Source organism: Sitodiplosis mosellana, unplaced genomic scaffold (assembly GCF_009176505.1).
Source record: "Sitodiplosis mosellana isolate CC-2019 unplaced genomic scaffold, AAFC_SMos_1.0 Smas_scaffold_2, whole genome shotgun sequence".
Lineage (NCBI taxonomy): Eukaryota > Metazoa > Arthropoda > Insecta > Diptera > Cecidomyiidae > Sitodiplosis > Sitodiplosis mosellana.
Genome location: NW_022595245.1, coordinates 7,783,781 through 7,803,567, shown reverse-complemented (window position 1 = coordinate 7,803,567; position 19,787 = coordinate 7,783,781). Strand labels below are relative to the sequence as shown.

Sequence of the window (19,787 nt, the reverse complement as noted above, 5' to 3'; positions counted from 1 at the left end):
AGTTGACTCGGTGAAAAAGTTTGATTTTTTCTCAAAAGTTTCAATTGTTCAAAATTCCACCTTAAAGTGATTCATCCGCAGTTACTATTCTCATTCAAACGAAGTTCTAAGTTGAAAAAGTTATACTGTAGAAAAATCTACCCATAATTAAGTCTTTGAAAGGAATCGACCTAGTACTGCTACTGTGAGTATAAAACATTTTACATTAATCATTCATTGTGAGACTCTGAAAAGTAGAATCCTGTGAAAAAAATGTAAAACAGCAAAAAACGGAGTGCAATGGGAAAACAAACCGTTCAAGTGTGTTTGTGTGCAAAAAATGGCAAAAAAAATCAAGTCGACATCGATCAAACATTTGCATGGTCTTATAACTATGTACGTTCGCATTTGATTGTGTTGTGTGGTTGTACATGTGAACGGGGCGGGATGGGTTTTGTCGCGAGTAAAATTCACAAGAAGGCCATCGAACTGTAAAAGCAAGTGATATTTACGCTTTTTGTGCTTATTTGGGTTTGTTTGTATTTGTGTGCGCGACTCTGTATCGACAGAAACACAAAACTGAAAGAAAACCGAAACGTAAGAGTGATGGAAAAAATGAAGAAAATTGTGAAAAATGGAAAGGAATTAAGCAACAAAGAGCATACTTCGGCCGTGTTCTTTACTACAAGCAAAACCATGAAAGAAACAATGAACATTACAGAATGTGGCGATTTGCCAACGATCCGATGTGAAAATGAAGAAGAAGCAGAAGCAGAAGGGAAAAGAGAAAAATATCAAAAAGGCAGAATTACATTTCGTTGAGTCAGCTCAACGTGCTGAACCGAGTAAAAAATCGACGTGGCGCATATACATGGATTTTAAATAGATACACTTTTGCTTGCATGTCTGTGCAAATGAATTATATACACATTAAAGGAGACTAGTAAAGAATCAAATGTATGCCTCTGTGTTAAAATACAAACGGCTTTTCAAGAATTCTCTTTGCAGTTCACCTTCCCCAGTTAAGCTCGAAGACATTCGGTGCACTTTGGATTTTCCATTAAAATTCATACTTACAAATTGATGACAAACGGTAAGCTAGAGTCTAGTTGTTGGTTAATCACACACATATAATATACATACCTAGAAAGAGAGAAAGGTAGAGAATCGATTAATTACTCATTCGAGACTTTCAAATTGAGATGAAAAAAAAGAATTGTGAGAGCAAAAATGAATTTGAAAGAGATCCAAAAGCCATAATTTCAACATCCTTATTCAATCAATCGTCACAAACGCTTGCGCTTCCGATCATTTAAACACCTAATCGTTCATTCGATCAGTGCTCAGCAAGTGTGCACAGAACTTGTGACAAGATAATTCTAAAAATAGTTCAACGAGACGCTCGTATTGTTGCATGTGTATGTAAGAGAGTATTTTCTGAATAAACGATACACGCCAGTGTGCCATACACCGTTCTGTTCGCGTTGACAATTGAATTGTATGTGGTGTTTTTTTCTTAATCGCTTAACAACAACATCTCGAGTGAGCATCATCGAATGTACGAGAAATCGGAGCAAGGACGCACTTGTCTCTCTCTCTCTCTCACTGTGTTATTGAAAAGTAATCTACGGCAGAAGAAATGCGAAAACATCTAAACAATAAAACGAGAGGAATAAAAACATGGCAAAACTGTGTGCAATACAGAGTGTCTCTCTGCCTACGGTTAAATTTGATCGTTTTGCGTTCGAAATAAACATCTTGCTAATTTTGTTTATCAATTCGGCGGAGGCACGGTGTCTCTGTTTCCTTCACTGATTCACCCGACACCGAGACTGTGTATCAAGTGATATAGATATGAGTGTTGTGTTCGTGCTACGGCAATTCCCTTTTAAAGTGCACATACACCGTATACAAAGCCCTGTCTCTTTAAAAATAGCCCACCACGAGTTGAGTCACTTTGCTCTACTGTCGAATGGTGCAACCATAACAACAAACTTAACTGAGATGCGAAACTAGGCCTTTCATTAGGCACCAAGTGTATCATATCTCTTCATCTCACTTTGACAACAAAATACAACGTCAATTTATTTATGTTCACCCATTTCACATCATTCACCTGAGCTCTTCAGCGCAACAGAGTGGCTGTTTATTACAAACAAACAAAAAACCAGCAGCAGCACCAACACCAACAAATTGCATAACGGAAACTCCCTGCAAAGAATGCATAAAATATGAATCATATTACACACACAGGATGTAAAATCGATAAATTCCCTTACACTCCTTCGCTCGGTGCTACGTATGCTGTTGTATATAGTTGTTGTTTATTTCACTTTGAAATGTGCTACTTTAGAACCGTGCTAAAAAGCTCTTGTAGAAAATTGCTTGTGATTTTCACTGGAAAATGAAAACGAGCCGCGGCACGCAAACCAACGCTACATATTATGACGTTGAAACGATGGCGTAGTTCATTAAAAATTTGTTCCAAACATTCGTATAAGAAGAGGCGGCAGCAATGGCATTCCTGAACACAATTACCAAGCATTTTAGAATATAGTTGCGTTGTGTATATGCCGATGCGCTTGTTACATGCAATCATATATTTTACCACGAAACTACGATTATTTAATCGAAAAGTTTTGTGCAAATGTGTTTGCCGGGATTTCAATGAAATTCATAAGAAAAGTGGCTGTGTATGCGTTCTGTACACGGGGACAGACATAAATGCGAGCATTTCACTCGGTAAAATGGATGTCTTTGAGTGTGTTTTTCGCTCATTCAGTACAATTAACCCAATAAATATCGACCGCTTTTACTTATTTTCACTTCCTTCTTTTCTTTCTTTAACAGAGAGGTGGATAAAAGAACACAACTGCACAACTAAACTCTCTTTTCTTCGTGCAGTAGAAAGATACCGTAGTGCAAATAAAACAAAACAACAAAGTAAAAGAAGAAAAAGAAAGTTATAAACGAAAATCGCAAATAAACAGTTCGTAGAAAATTGAATTAGGCATTTTTGATTCGTGTGACTGAATGACATAAACAAAAAGACAAGAAGTGCACACAGTGTTTTCGAATCGTCCCATTGTCATTAAAGTAATTGAAGCCGTTTGCACACCATCGTCATCGACGTCGTGAGCACTTGATTGGTTCAACGGAAAAAAGAATAAAACACTTTTCAGCATGCAATTCGCGATAATTGATCGTGTACATTGCGAGGGAAAAACATACAAATAAAGATATTTAAAGTGAGGCATTTAAGCTTCGGATATCGTAAATATTTATATTGAATTCATTCAGTTAGTTTTTTTTTCTTCTCACGAAAGACGTAAACAACACTTGAAGGTCTGTTTATAGATAAAAACTATCTAGACCAATTGTCTTCTCCGAATGAATGGGAAGTGAACGACAGATGCGAAAAAAACACACAGCGGAGATGAATGTGATCGCTCTTAATCAGGTCAAATGTTTGTTCAAACCGATAATTCCATAGAGGAATCATAGTTGTGACAATTGAGGCTTCATTTTTTTTTTATTCATTTCGAATTTCATTGGAAAATGAGACGAACTAAAATTCGCAAAATAAGAGATAAACGATTTTCTCGAAAACATGATCGCATGCCTCAAAAAAGCAATTCTTGCAATTTGACGGATGTGCGCACACCGTACACAAGAGAAAAAAAATTAAACGGAAAGTGAGTGAATGACGTCAGAAATGCATTGTCACTCTCAAATGACAAACAAAATACCGATCTCATATTTCATCTCTTGCATTCCACGAGAGAGACAGAGAAACGAAGAAGAAAACAAAATTCCGAAAATGTTTGTTTCGTTGATTCATTCATTTCAATTTTCAATAGTGGCAACCACAGGGAAATTATCATGTGCGCAATTAGTTCATATGATTATAACTATTGCGTCAAACCTATAATTTTTTTCTCGCTATTATGGAAAGACAGGAGAAGCTAAAATGGCTGTGTTCAATCGATGTTAATCTTTTAACTCAATTTTAAATGAACGAAATACTGGCATGTAATTAAGGCTTCTATGCGGTTGGAATAAATCAAGCCGTTTTTTTTAAATTTAGAGCCGCATGCAAATGGGTTTGTTTTTAATTCGATAAATCCTCATCACTCTTACTTTTTCATTCGTGATTTTAAAAAAAAGTACTCGCCTTTTTAGAATACAACGCAATATCATAATCACGTTGAAAAATTGGAGGCATGGAGAAAACGACAAAACCGAAACAATAATAATAATCAATTCAAACCCATTTACACACAACAAGTAAAGTATTAAGTGGAGGAATTTGAAAAAAAAATACATTTTCTGTAATTCTGCTTTGATTTCATGTTCTTCTGGCTGCTCGAAATGTGTGTTTGTATGGTTTTTTTTCATTTCCATTCTGTCACAAAACCAATTCATTCTTCCATGGGGAACCGACAAAAAAAAAATAATCGCGGCGCTGAAATTGCGCAGTAGATATGATCGCCGCCAAAATGATGATCGAAAATATTCTTAAACGAAGCCTTAAGACGACGAAAGTTACACGCATCAAGAGAAGCAAGAGCTGATGCAAAAAAATGGTTATTTAATCAACTGAGACACCAATTTATTCAAGACGCAGAACAACACACTGAATACATAATGTAAACAATGACGATGGCGATGATGATGATGTTGATGATGGAATGGTCATGTCTAAAAAAGAATTCACATTACATAATCCGTACGTTTATGCGATGTGAACCAACAAACAGAGGAGAGAAGAACGAAAACACAAACAATCGGACACACACACACACATACCGCAGAAACACGTGCAGAGAAAGAACATCACGATTTTTGTTACAGAACAATTCAATGTCAAGGTCACCTTCATGCCTCCCTTTCGAAAAACACACCAAATGTGTTCAATTTTGTTATTTCTTCTTCTTTTAGTTTTTTTTTTCAGATTAAATTGGAACGTCAACAAAGTGAATTGCATATGTTACAATGCCGGAGCCGGTGACGCCGATAACAAACCAAAACTGAAATTTACGCGAATACCGGTTGAGTCTCGGTAGAGAATTGGAATTTCTAAGCGAAAAGTGGAATAAAAACGCTCAATATATCTATAATTATTTGCTATTATTTCATTTGATTCCGATACGTTATGTCTAGTACATTAATTGTCTTTGATTAGGTAAAGTAAAACAACGACACTTTTGGTTCCGACTCGACTGAACCGGCTTCTTTTTGATTAGAACATTCCCTTCCGCACACTCGTCCGTCTAATCGAAATCAATTGCAATTAATTGGCATTCCTACGTATGCACCCCGATACAATCGAATGGCCGCGTTTCGGAATATGTTGGAATTTTGCGAATGTCATGCAGCATTTTCATTTTCTATTTCAGATTTCAATAGGAAATTGTGAAGTGAATGGAGGAACACTTTCACAAATAGGATATATGTCTGTCGGTTTTGACCGGATATTAAAGTCGGTCTCTCCGATCCGAAAAGGATATAAATTACACCGTTTTTTATGTTGTCACTATCTCTCTCTCTCTCTCTCTTTCTCTCTCTCTCTCTCTGCAAGCAACATGACAATACCGACTAAATATAGCCCTCATTTATTACAATCGACATTTTACAAGTTGTAAGCACTTTTTTGTTGCTTTGCATGACAATTCGAATCATTTGGAGAAAAAAAATTTGCGATCATCATCAGAATTTCCTATTCATCTAGATCGAATCTACATTAATGGCGAAAATATCAAATGGAATGAAAACCCATTCGAGTAGTATTTACAGTCGGTTTTTAATTGTGTTGCTTTGCATAGAGGAACGTGTGGCATGCAATTTGCAGTTAATTATTCACGACGAAAAGAACCGACTAAATACTATATGTGAAAGAACAAAAAAAAAACAACAAATGATATTTATTAATTTTTCTATTCTACCAGTTTAACCGCATAAGAGTGTATGGAATTAGGCATGCAAACAACCATCTAATTTCAAATGTTTGCTACTTTTGCTGTGTGTTCATTCGCTCGCTCGCACAAATCTTAATTAGTTTTCTATTTGACTTGCACATGTTTGCACACACTCGATAATTAATTTCAATCAGACGCGATGTATATCATTATCTCCCTCTTTCTTCCTTTCTCTCCGTCGTGTGCAATTCTAAATTTATATTCCTACTAAAAATATATCAGTATTTTTTCCCAAACGATCAGATCTGATAATCAGATTTAGTAAATAAACACGATTCTGGATGAAATTGATTCGAAGTAACAAAAAAGAGAAGAGAGAAAAAAACATATCGAACGAATGAACAATTGAATGATACACCTTTCACGTTCTGGTTCACCTTGAAAGAGCTTGGCGTTATACGAATTTGAGTTGAAGTACAAAATATGTGCTTTGTTTAATCGGTGTCGGCATACATGTAAAGTAGCCGCAATTCGAACTGTATCACGTTATAGACCCACATACTGTAACATGATATACAATGAGCGGAACACTCAAAAGAGCCAAATCGCACTCATTTTCAATGTTATACTCGAAAGCGAAATGAGTTGTTTTGTTGAATTGAGTTGAAATGGATGGTGTTGAAAAAGGAGCCATCTATGAGTTTAAGCTCGAAACTCGCTCAGCTTCAAACTTATTTAGTTCAAAACTTGCTCAGCTCTCGTTTTATGTCGACTCAATAAAATTGTCCCTTATGTGGACTCAACAAAGCAAAAGCTCTCCGCCAAAGCTTCGCAGCGACCGAGGCAAACTTTTCTGCGCACTTGCAAATTGTATGTCCCAAAACGTTGTGCAAACGTTATGAGGTTTGCTATCCAAATTTTTATTATACAAAAAATGGTCACCATCTAGCGGCTAATGGCTCAACTGAATCGCTTAATTCGTTATCATTGACGACACAACGGCATGATTATTAGCCAATGCTTTTTGGTCCGACTTGCCGTTTTATACGCAGTTTGAAAATGTGAAAATGTGTAAAATTAAATGACAGACAATAAAAAAATATCTGTCTACTTGATTGCCCACATTTCAAGGTTTGAGGAACAACACAGATATATTGACGGAGAAAAGACAGCTACGGATACACATATACAGACAATGAGGTGGAGTGCACGAGCGATCGGTTGATCGTATGCGCGCTCGCGCACGCTCACGCCAACAACTAATCGTTTCGATTCACAGCCGATTTTTTGTGTGTCGTCGTCGTTTGACTGTATGTCGAACAATATGTGTGTGTAAACATTTCGGAATTGGTGGTGTGTGAATATTTGCTTGTGCGCGCGTGCGCTTGTGCGCTCGTGTACTCGAACCTCACTCATAGGAATGTTGTTAAGATGTATGGTGTCATGTGAATGTGTAGATTAAGTAACGTTTAGCAAATAATTTAAACGCTTATGATGATAGTAATTTTTATGGCAAAATCTCAATGAGTGTATAGCACTCTCTATATGAATGAGATGGTCGAATGAGCGGAAAAGAGACCGAACGATACACAAATATGTGAACTAGATAGATGGCGATGCATGAATCTAGGCAGATAATTAATTGCATCATTTGTTGAAATTTAATCGTTAGAAAATTCATTCGAAATGTAGATTATACACTTTTTTTTATCGTTTCACTTGGTAATGCGTTGTGATTTTTTTTGTTTGTTTGTTTGGCCTTTGACTGACGCCACACCATTTCAAATTTCGTTTAAAAAAGAATTAAATTGATAATGGTATGGGATTCCCATTCTGTTATTGTTTTCCACAAAATCGTAGAAAAATGCATGAATCAGTCAGTGTTTTGAACAATCATATTCATTGAATTTATTTCAACCATTCGGTTAATTGGGTTTGCAAAAGTCGATCGCGTCGTTTTCTTGTGAAATTGGTCATGTTCCAAAGAATTTTCGGTAATTTACATGTGAAATGACGAGTTAATCGCAGTGGTAAACTAACAAACGTTGATAATATGTGTTTCACGTTGCATTAAAATAAACCGATAAACAGCACTTTATAGGCAACTTTTAAATATTTTCATCTACCTAATTACAGGCAATTTGAAAAGATCTCCAATTAGACTTAACATGTGGCTAGACCGTTAGAGCAACATCGAACAACGTCTATTCAAGCTCCACTGGTTTACTTGATTTTTAATTTGAGCTAATTAGTTTTTGGCAAGGCTATTCATACGATGCGATTGATCACTGAACTTCACCGTTTTGTTTTTCTTCTCTCTCTCTCTCTCTCTCTCTCTCCCTCTCTCTCTCTCGTTCTCTCATTAGAAACAATATTCTGTGTAGTAAAACTGCATGCAGCATGCACGTTGCCGTGAGAAGAGAAATCCGCTCAAGAACGTCAAGAGTAAGTGAACTTGTTTCAATAAGATTAACGGACAAGTAACATGCGATATCGATGGAAATGTTGGAAGAGAGACAGAGAGAGAAAGAGCGAAAAGAAGTCTCATCGATCGTTTTTCTTCTGCAATATATAATCTTTTAACAGTCTGAATGGATGTGGTTTTAATTGAAAGGAAATGCCGCGATTGGCAAATGGAATTGAGTACGTGCTGCAGACACTTTCCATTTTCGTGTTTCCACCAGCGACCGAGCGATCGATCGAGCTCACGAGCCAGCGCACAAAGTGTATACATACATTTTATCCAACTGACAACTGGTTTTTCTTTTTTTGGCTTTCGTTCTCTTTCTGGCTGGATTTCGATTTGTCTGGCGATAAATATTGAATGAAGTAGTTGGCCAACGAGCGTGAGCACACGCGGTATGTGTGTGAATGTGTGAGAGTGTGGATTTTAATGCATATAAACGCCTACCCATGGCCATTTACAGTCTCATTGCACCGTTCATATCCAATTATCGAGGCTGGGAACCGGAAGAAAAGAGACATTTGTGATTCGTGTCGCCGACCCTTGAAATAAACACAACCGCTCGCATTTCATTGTTGCAACAGTGTAATTTAAATTTTCAAATGTAATACCGCGCCGTTGCAGTACAAGATAAACAAGAATATATGCAAACGAGGGAAAAGCAAGTAATTGAAAACGGAAGTTGCAATGACTAGCCAAGAGGCCAGCACTGAGATATTGATTGTTTTTTTCTTCTTTTCTTTCAAGAAACCGCAGTACAAAATGTAGAATAAACGAATTTTTTTTTTGTGCTTTATTTTCCAACTAATCTTAAAGTTCAAGGTGACCGCGTTTTGCATATGATTGCTGAACATATGTGTATAGGAGCGCACAACGCATAGGGTCTCTCTGAGCCTTCGCGCATTCATTATTCAAAAACAGCAAACAAACCAGAAAAAAATCATTTCACATTCTTCTCTCTCTCACTCTCTGTCGCATATCTAATGTTCAAATCGTTACATCATTTTTGTGATACAGAACTGTGAGCAATTTTTTTTTCGGAAGAAATAGACGAAATGAAACGAGATACGATACGACATTGACCTTGAAATTCCTTGAAAAAATAATTCATCTGTATGCTTGGTTGTCGCATCTTCGAATAATGGCATTTTTATTCTGCGTAAATTATATAGCCGATGTGCTTACCGAACACTCACGTCTATTTGGTATGTGACTTTTTTGAGCCGTTAAGTGAATTCAAAGAACTTGCATTGAGTCCAGCAGAAGGAAAAGAGAGAGAAAAAGAAGCACACAGCGACTGGAAATTATTTATATGAACCATTATACTGAAACCAGTCTGCACGTGTGTGAGACTTCATGCAGAAAACAAAATACACACGAAAATAATCAATAAACTTTCCACACAGAAATAAACATGAAATTGGCATCTGAACTTGCACCCAAACACAAATCGATTCCGAGAATGCGCGCATGCAATGCTAATCGTATCGCACGAGAGAGGAAAAAACATTGTGAGAAATCAATGAACGTGCTAATATGGAATGTGTTGAACATTTCAAATTGAAATATGCGTTGTTAAACAAATGCTAACGCTTGATTTTTTTCCCTCCTACTGTGTTGAGGCAGAAAACTGAACTGAGACAGAAAAAACACACATATTCTGAACCAGCTACAGCACACACTGATGATCAATATGATTGATATTCCAGCCGAACGGGCACTCTTCCGCATTGAAATGTCATACATTGTTTGGAAGTCGAACATTGGAGAGACAAAAAAATAAACGAATTAACAAATCAAAATAATTACTCATTTTCAGTGCGAACAAAAAAAAATAATTGCTCATTTTGGCACATCACGACGACAGTGACCCATCACAATGCGAATGCAGGGTGAAACAAAAAAAAAAGTTCTGGAATTTTTTTTAGAAAGGTATTTGTTCTAGCCGTTTCTGGAATGAGTAAGATCAAAGACCTATAACAATAATCCGCTTTCTACATAACGTACAATACAGCCACAGACGGGAACATATGCGAAATGAAAGGCTATGACCAACATTATCGTACGATGATTTCAATTCATACACACATTCATGCACCCAAACACATGCACGCTTGTGTTTGGGTCTCTGTGTAAATATATTCGCAGAAGCCGTTTCATTCACATATTTCGATCGTGAGCTAGAAGACAAATTGGTTTGAGAGGCGAGTCAAACAAAGCCATTGGATCATTTTCGAAATAACATGATTGAATTTATTTTTCACGCTTGTCGTTTCACACTTAGATGAGTCTCCCCGGACACAGAGCACAAATAGTTGGTTTTCGGCTCTTGGTGATTAAAATGACACTCATTCTCTCTCTTTCGCACGGCAGCCACTCACTAATCACTCGATTGCATTGTTAATATCGATGATGATTATGGATTTTTGAAATTCTTCTTTCAATTCATGTTCTTGCATGCTCTCTCTCACACAGCCAACTGGTTCAATCTTCAATGCACAACAACTGACACATGTCGTTCATTTGATGGAATTTAATTGTCTTCTCTTATCAAATGATTTGTAATTAAGATTTTTTTGCATTGGATTTAAGGCCCAGAAACGACAAAAAAAACGCAGAAGAAAGCGAACAAGAGTGAGCGCAATTGACGTTTATTTTAATGGAGAGAGAGGGAGACACACAGGGATAGAAAGAGAGAGAAGAGTAGCAACGACCGTTTTGTAGTGGCTGTTGCTACTCAATATTAGGAAATGTATAATTTGTGCCCTGAATTCGCAGACATTGACATGTTCAACATGCTCAATCACACATACGTACGTTCATGTATTTAGGTGAGCGGTTTTTTTTCTCTGTGTTTCTATCACACGATAAACAACTGAATCATTTTATCGGTTTGTCGGAACAAAATCGACGCGCAAAACGGCTTGAATGAAGTGTGTTCCGTGTGCGATAAAGTGATAGAGTAAGAAGGAATCGTTTTGAATTTTTTTTTAACGCGGCTAACGTTGTTAATGACGACGTATGGTTTTTACATACATGTATTGAAGCGTTAGCTCTTTTCGCGCTCATGTTTAACGTTCAATCGGTGGCTGATGTGAGATTGTGTTTGGCTTTGCAATAAAACCAATTTATTTGCTTAAAACTGACGCACTCGAACGATTGTGTCGTAGAAATCTATAATTTACTGCACAAAGAAAACAGTTACACAGTTGTTCATGTGCAAAAATTCACCATACTTTTGTTATTTACAAAGCTGTGTACACAGGCGAAATGATCAAAATCATCTCAACCCCACTTATGGACGTAACCATGGCAAACTTCATTGCGATTCAGTTTTATATATTGAAAATGGTTCTTGACTGGATTTCAACAACTTTTTCTTTCAAAGCCTAAAATAGCTTCGATACTTATCGGAGCGAGAGAAAAAAAAAAGAAGAAAAAACCCGTTAATGAAGCAAAGCACTTTAATCGGTTTATCAGGACGATATACGTCAAACAATTCTTAAAGTAGTTTATCTTTTACTGAAAATAACGTAAAACGATTCGATAATTTGGATTACGATGGCGTCAATCGCATTGGCTCATCAGAAGAAAAAAAGAGTTTGGCAATTAAAGTGCAGAAAAATGATGGTCACGAAGGGTGCGCACAACGAGCGCTTCTGCCCGTCAATTATCTGTTACATTGAAACAGTAATCGGGTCTGTTTCGTGTCTTCGTTGCGCTGTGAACAAACAAATGACGCACAATTGGAAAAGTGACTGGTTGCATTTGTATCAATTTGTAGAAAGGGATGGCGAATTGTGTGAACAACAATCGCTTCTTTTCGGGGAGGAATAACGAAATTCGGTTGGAATATGCATATGATAAGAAAAATGGGCAAACATTCCCAATAGGGTTTTGTTGTGCCCAATTTGCAAGTGGTACAGCCGATTCGAAGCACGATAAGTGTATGAGCACAACTGTGAGATGATAATGGCGATTAAAATGATAAACGATGATGCTGACGATTGTCATTTGCATTATTATTCATCTCGTTCAGAGGTCACATTTAACAACTACGCCATTTGTGTGTATGTGTGTTGACTTGACTAACTCGAAAGTATTGTTATTGTTGTTGGTGCGTGTTCACCAACCGATGTTCAATTTGCGTCGTTCTTTTGTGAATTTCTTTTGAAAATATGTGAAACGGGCAAACGCTTAAAATAACTTTATCGTTATCATCGAGTTGTGCGCGTGCGAATCTATTCGTGACGGATTTACGCATAAATTGATTTGAATTATTGGCATTGAATTGGGCACTATCCGTTTCCACTTCAAATGACTGATGGTACTACTATCAGACAGCTTACGAATCTTGGCGCAGTCTCATTTGATAGAAAAAATGTGCTCAACGGCACGAAAGCGAGTACGGGCGTTTGAACATCGAGTTATTGACTCTCGTCAATCATTTTACGAGCAAGTAGTTTCATTGGAATAATGTCAGTTGTAAATGAAATCACCCACTGCGAAAAGCGAGAGAAACGAACAGAGCAAATAGAAATGAGGTTGATTCAAATTTCTGTGAGTGCAAAGAAAGTGGAACGAGAGTGAGAGGGTTTATGAATGAACCAAAATTACGACTGAAGAAAAAATATCGTAAACCATCCAAATTGTAACAATTGAACAAATAGACTATTTTTCTGCAAAACTTTGAAGGGTAACTGTGTTTTTTATATCATATTTGCGGAGATTACGAAAAAAACTTCCGATATGAATATATGAATTATTTGTATTTTTTCAGAAAATTGGTTTATTTTAAGACAATGTTACAATTAGAACTATGTTACAATTTGGATGGTTTACGATATATAAAATTTAGATCAAGACAAGCTATTAAGTTAATGTCGATGATACGAGGGCGCGCGATGATGAGTTAGACCATTTGTCACATTTACGCAATAACAATATTCGAGCGTTAACAGTTTGACTCACTTGTTTCTCTGTGTTCTCGGTTCTGTTCTGCCTCGTTTTTGCGCGTCTTGTTTTTCATTCAATTAGAGCTCGTGCAAGTCGCGGCGTTTGATCGTAAACGTTTGGAAACGAAAGTAAAAACTGGCGCATGTTTGAAAAAGTGCAAATTGAATGCTGAATTTCAACCGACCCACACGTCATTTGCACCGAACAGCCGAGAGCGTGCGTTTATTTTTGGTATTTTTTTGTTTGTTCATTTGCAAATAGCTTTCTATTCGTTTCTTCTTCGCTTTAAAATTCGAATGTATTTACTGATGCAAAGCACACGCACTCACAACTTTACACTAGTTGGTGTATAGAGCAGGGGCATAAGCAAAGAATGGCCGATCCTTCTTGACCTGCAGCATAAGCTTCAACAATAAATAAACTCAAGGTGAATAACACTAAACGTCCGATCGATTACCATTTAAGTGTTGTCAATAAATAAACAGACGTATACTTGCATTTGAAATGAGCCGCACTTTGTTTCGACTTCTTCGTTCGCTTTCTTTCTTTCTTTCTTTCTTTCGTTTTCATTTCAATTTGATTTGTTTTATTTTCCGTTGAATAAATTAAAATGCCAATGAAATATTGCATTACACTGAAAGCAGTAAAATAATTCACAGCAAGAAAAATGCTTTTCGAAACGACGCTTAGTAACAAGACGGAGAAAATCGCGAGGCAGAAGCAGAAGAGGAATCGAAAAAAGAAGAAGAAACGAGCGAGGAAATAAAAATAAACAGACTACGTGTATAGATTAAATTGGCACCGAATGCTCGTACTATGAATCATTTGCATATTAAAGTTGGCGTAGCGCAGTCACATCAGAGCCAGAGCTAGACGCATACACACACATGCATCGCATAGCGGTAGCCAATGGCGAAGTGAAAGAGAGGCAAACACAGCGAAACTAAATCACCTTATTCATCTATCGCCGAAAAATAAATGTCGCTCTGATTGTTTCTCGATTCGACGAAATGCATTTATTGTTGCAGAGAGTGAATCGGGGCGCAATTTTCATTAGCCATGCGCTTGGTGTGAATAAAATGAATGGTCGCTTGAAACGCGGTGGCCGACTCCTTTAGGCGCCACAAGTTCAAACACATTTTATCGCAGTGTGAAAATGTTGCGCATCGTGTGTGCAGAACACATAGGTAGAGAGAGAGAGAGGGAGTGAGAGAGAGAGAGAGCAGTGGCGACAACGGTGACAGCGCCAACAACTGAAAATTGTTTCATTAGAGAGATTCTGGCGCATTCGTGTGTGACCACCGTGAAAAATGTCGTCGGTGTTCAAACATCAAACGACTTCGACCGAATGAACGTTCGTCATTGCTCAGTCAAAAATCAAATTTCAAAAATCATCACAATGAAAATGTGACACACAGCTGACTGTTTCAGGCATGCTTTTGTCACATACACACAGAGCGTGCGAGCGAGACCATTGTCGCGAAAAAAAAAATAAACGAAACATAAAGAAAACAAGAAAAAATTCCCGCCAACAATAAGACACACGGCGACCAAATGAACAAGTTGCCTTCGTTTCGTAATTAGTTTCGAATTTCGCTTTGTATTTTTAATAAAATTGTCATTTCCTCCTGCTTCTGTTTTTTTTTCTTCAGTTATGATATTTGATCGACTTTTAAGCAGTGCCATCGAAAAAAACGCTCCGCACGCTATTGATCTTTATATGCTTGATGTACATTTTATTAATGTAAACCAACTCGAACAATTGACTGTGCTTGTCATACAATATTGTATCATTTGCTAACTTCATTGACAATTTTGCATTCACATCGGTTTGTTGCGTGAGCCATTAAATTGGCCGAGCTCAATTGATAAATGACGATAAAAGCGGAAATGTCGTCGAATAAATTTAATTGTTGAATTTCGTAAATACGCTGGCAAATTGATTGACGTGAGTAAACATTGGAAATGCGTGATCTGTGCACACACACACACATTTTGCTTGTTCTGTACACATGCAATCCGAGAACTAGGGAAATTGTATTGGTTTTTAAGTGTTTTGATTTGAACTAGTTTTGAAAATAGATTGAAAGTAAATTCATCTAATGCATTGATATTGATTTGCTTCTTTGCCGAATCACATGGAATTCTGGAATGGAAAGTTTAAGCAGATAAATTCGAATACGTGCTTTTGAAGTAGTTTTTAAAGTCGTCACGAGATTCTTGGAGGTCGTTACGGAAATTTTATCACTTTATCATCGAACATTCAATTCTGTCTGTCGTCGTTTTTGTTGAGTCATGTTCAGTCGATGACAATTTCAGTTCATAGATACATAGATGGTTCATAATCATATTCCTATGCATAGGAATAGGCGGTAGTTATATACATGTATACAACTACCGCCTAGGCTCTGGCTCTAGCTATATAACTATGAGAATGTGTTGCAGAAAATATGATAGAGACATTAGTCATCTGATGACTTTCTTCTCTATTGACATTGATTGAATGAATTGATGCCCGTTCTCAAAATAAATCTCGCTTTTCGTTCAGTGCAAAATGAGTAATGAACACTCGATTAACAAGTGTTTGAAGCATAATAAAAATATTTCATCAAATGTGATAAAAAGTGCCATTCATTCATTCTCTCAATATTCGTCATTAAATTTTTCATCAAAATTCGGAGAAAGTTCTGACTGTGAATACTGTTTAGATTTTATTCATCACATTAGTCATTATACCATTGACCCCACAACATAGCTGCAACTTTATGTAACTGATTCGGTTGATACGAAGGAAAAAGTGATGAATGGAAATTCGATAGTGAATGAAAAACACGCCTAGTATCATTGATTTGAGTCATTCAATCATAATTCGACCTAAATTGAATATGAATGAATATTGAAGTTCTTTACGATTTGATTATAATTTTCCTTTGACTCACACACTCGGTTTGACATGAGTCGAAATGTTCCTGTCGAAATGATAAATTTCGTGACCGAACTGATGATGATGAGGAAAGCATCACGTTCGTTCTATTTTTAAAACAGAAAAAATGAAAAACACAAAAAAAGAACCGAAAACAACACATAAAAACGAACGCACAACACGAACAAATAAGAATGTTGTGATCAAATGAATGTTGTGATGTGCTTATGCGTTTGAAGTACATGCCTGCACATACGAACTAAGACGGAGACGACGACGACGACGACGACGACAACGACAATACAACCGTCTCGTCATTTCAAACGACTTTGTTATGTCGAATCGAGAAACACTTGTTTTGGAATGTAAACGTCATGCACTGTTTATTATCACGCCTCATTCTCGTTGCAATTAATTTGTAAATATTTGGATTAATGTATGCGATAGTAGGGATAGCCACAATGAGAATCAATTATGATTCAAGTGATTAGTCATCGACGGCAGATAGTTTTGGTTTGAAATAGTATCGATGACATCGGCAATCTGTGCTATTCGAGTATCGGCTTGAATATTGAATCTGATTCACGCTACGAATCTCTGTATGGAATTCTACGGGAAAAAATACACACACGCGCACACACACAGAGAGTGTTTTTTCCCCTAAGGTTACGGGGGCAACGTTTTGTACTCTTGCAAATCGACGACGAATCGCAACGGTTGTCATTCATTTGAACTGAATTTATGGCGATATAAAGTTAAAGGCACACATTCTGTCATATTCCATTTATTCCATTCGTTCAACTGATAATCCCATTTTGACTACTCACTTTAGATACGAACTTTGGATTTCGGAATCTCTTTCATTCTTTCGTTCCCACCGACAAACTGTATTCGTCTCTATCAGCTTCAATGAGCTGAATTTAAAACAACATCACTTACCTAAATAGAGAAAGAGAGAGAAAATAATCATTAGTACTTAAATAAGTCTTTTTATAATCGCAATTTCGTTTTAAAAATATCAAGTTGTGTTTAAAAATAGCATGCGTTGTTGTTGTTTTTCAATTGCGAGCGGCGATTTCGAGCTCACTATCAATTTTGATTCGAGTACGCTACCGAGTCAGAGCGCACTTTCATGCACATGTCTCTGTGTGTGTGAGTGAGTGAATGAGTGTAGAAGTCATATTTTATTTTTACTTCAATGGAGCGTTTTAATTGAAATAATGAAGTGATCTTTGATGCGCTCGGTGGCCAAGATCTCAATCTTTCACTCACGGATCATTCAATGCGAAACCGCAATAGAAGAAAAAAGCAAACGATTCTTCGTAATTTGTTGTTGTTTCTTCTGTTGGCTGTGATTTATATACATCGCATGAATCTTATTCGTGATATTTTCATTTCATTCGAGAATTGACATTTAAATTGTCCAGGCCTCCGAATGCGATTCGCTCGCAAACAGTGATAGATCGGTGTGTACATATATGTCGTTTAGGTTCTTTTCTTTTTCGTTGGTTTGCGATTTTGCACAGTTCATCAATGTTAATATGATCAATTGAATTAATTTATATGTAGATCGACTAGAGTTGGAAACTAGCTCATTCCATGCGATGACACACAATGAGTTTGTGTCTTGTTTATCGGTCAAGATAAGCAATTGCGTTTGAGTTTGCGCGTATAAATCATTGCTCGTGCAAAACGACAGCAGAATTTCGACGAACCGTGATGAACGGTTTCATATGGTGAAAAACCTTGATCGACACAAAACCGCACATAAACACAACACAAATTCCTTCATTGTGGGCTTAAATAATCTTATTAGCATATGGCACACGCTGTATGCATATTCAATGTTGATGTGGAAAATTTTCACAAACTAATTTCGATGGATATTTTTGCGATGGATGTTAGTATATAGTAGGAAAAGTCATAAAATTTTGACATTTGTTGCGAAAAACAAAGTAATGCCATAAACTTGTTTTTCGACCTATTTATTTGCCTATAAAAACGCAACCGACTCATTAATGTTTCCACCGAAAAAGAATATTTCAATACTTTCGTTTTATCGCCCTCAATTGGTTTGCGGCTAATGCACAGAAAACTCTCGCTCATTTTCATTCGATAAACATTTCAACTAAATTGTATAGAAATTAAATCGCTTAGATCAGATTAATGGTGCATTTAGAAAGTGGCGGCGCCACACACCAAGTGTGTCGCTCTTTGTGTGTATGACAAATTTCGCACAAATTGATGGAAAAAAGTGAAACAAAAATGGAGAAAATTGTGAAATTCGGATGGAAAAAACAGTAAACACATTCGACACATAAGTGCTTCCAAGAAATGTGTACAAGTACGACAAAAATAAAGCAACGTGGGCTGCTATCGACATGTACGACGAATGGAATCGATGAGGCGTGTGTGCAACCGTTTGACGCAGCTAACGTCATCGCTGCTTGTGGCGTTGCAATTTCCGTTTGTCTTTAACATTCTTTGACATTTTAAATCATGAAAAGACATCCGCGACATATTTTCTTTCTTTTTCATTTGCCACTTCTTCGTAAAACCCATCTGACTCATCTGCTGAGATCAGTGCAGTTGAGGGAGTTTGCAATTTCCGCAGGCGATATCGCTCATTGTCACCCTGTGCGGTTGACATATTGCGAAGCCATCGTTTTTGTTTACGAAAAAATGTGAAAACGTAGAACCGAAAACCACAGCCACAGTCAAGAGGGAGAGAGAAAAAAAAGCCACAAACATAAACAACGTGGCACAAGTGCATAAACTACTAAAAATAAATATCCCATACATGGTGTTGATTACGGACTATTTTGCTCGCTTTCTCCTCCTTTTTTATGTGTGTGTCTCTTGTTTTTATTGACAATTTGATAACAAATGTGTCGATATTCTTATTCAAATTATACGGCTATTAACTGAGAGACTGAAAGAACGGTTACGAATTAGACTCCGTAATATGCCACTTTTGTTTACCATGTTTTCGTATTCTGCAATTACCGAATTGTTTTTTTTTTATGCAGAGAGTGGTTTGACTGCACGCGATTTTCTCCCCAAAAATAGACACACATTTAAGCTGGGCTCTGGCGCAGTTTCATGCCACTTCTACCAGCAAATGGTTCGTTTCACTTAATGAATTAAGAAGACAGTACGCAGGTAATTCAACCGTCTGAAAGATTTTAATTTAATAAAAGTTAAGTGCTTTGCATCGAAGAATATTTATTTCGGTTGACTTTGAACTGCGAGCTAATCGCTGCAACTTTTCGGACGAGTCATAGTAATTGTGGCGCCAATTGACTTCATTTTCATGACGTATAATCCAATTTAGTTGGCACGATGCGAAAAAAAACAACGTGCAAATTCCCTTGAGAATTGGTCCAATTGTTGAGCTAACATTTTCGTTCAAATGTTTTCATGTCATTAATCTAATTGATTAAATTCAATTGGCAATAATCAAATATGCAAATATCTTTGTGATCTTCATTTATGACTCGGTTCAATCATCGAATTGAGCGGTGGTGCGGGCAAGTGCAGCTATTGG

General features: G+C 36.9%; 1 protein-coding gene across 3 annotated transcripts in view; it reads right to left on the bottom strand.

The window, feature by feature from the left end:
* Positions 1–19,787, bottom strand: part of LOC129565132 (protein bunched, class 2/F/G isoform-like) — an 89,916-nt gene that overhangs the window by 59,486 nt on the left and 10,643 nt on the right. The window lies entirely within an intron of this gene.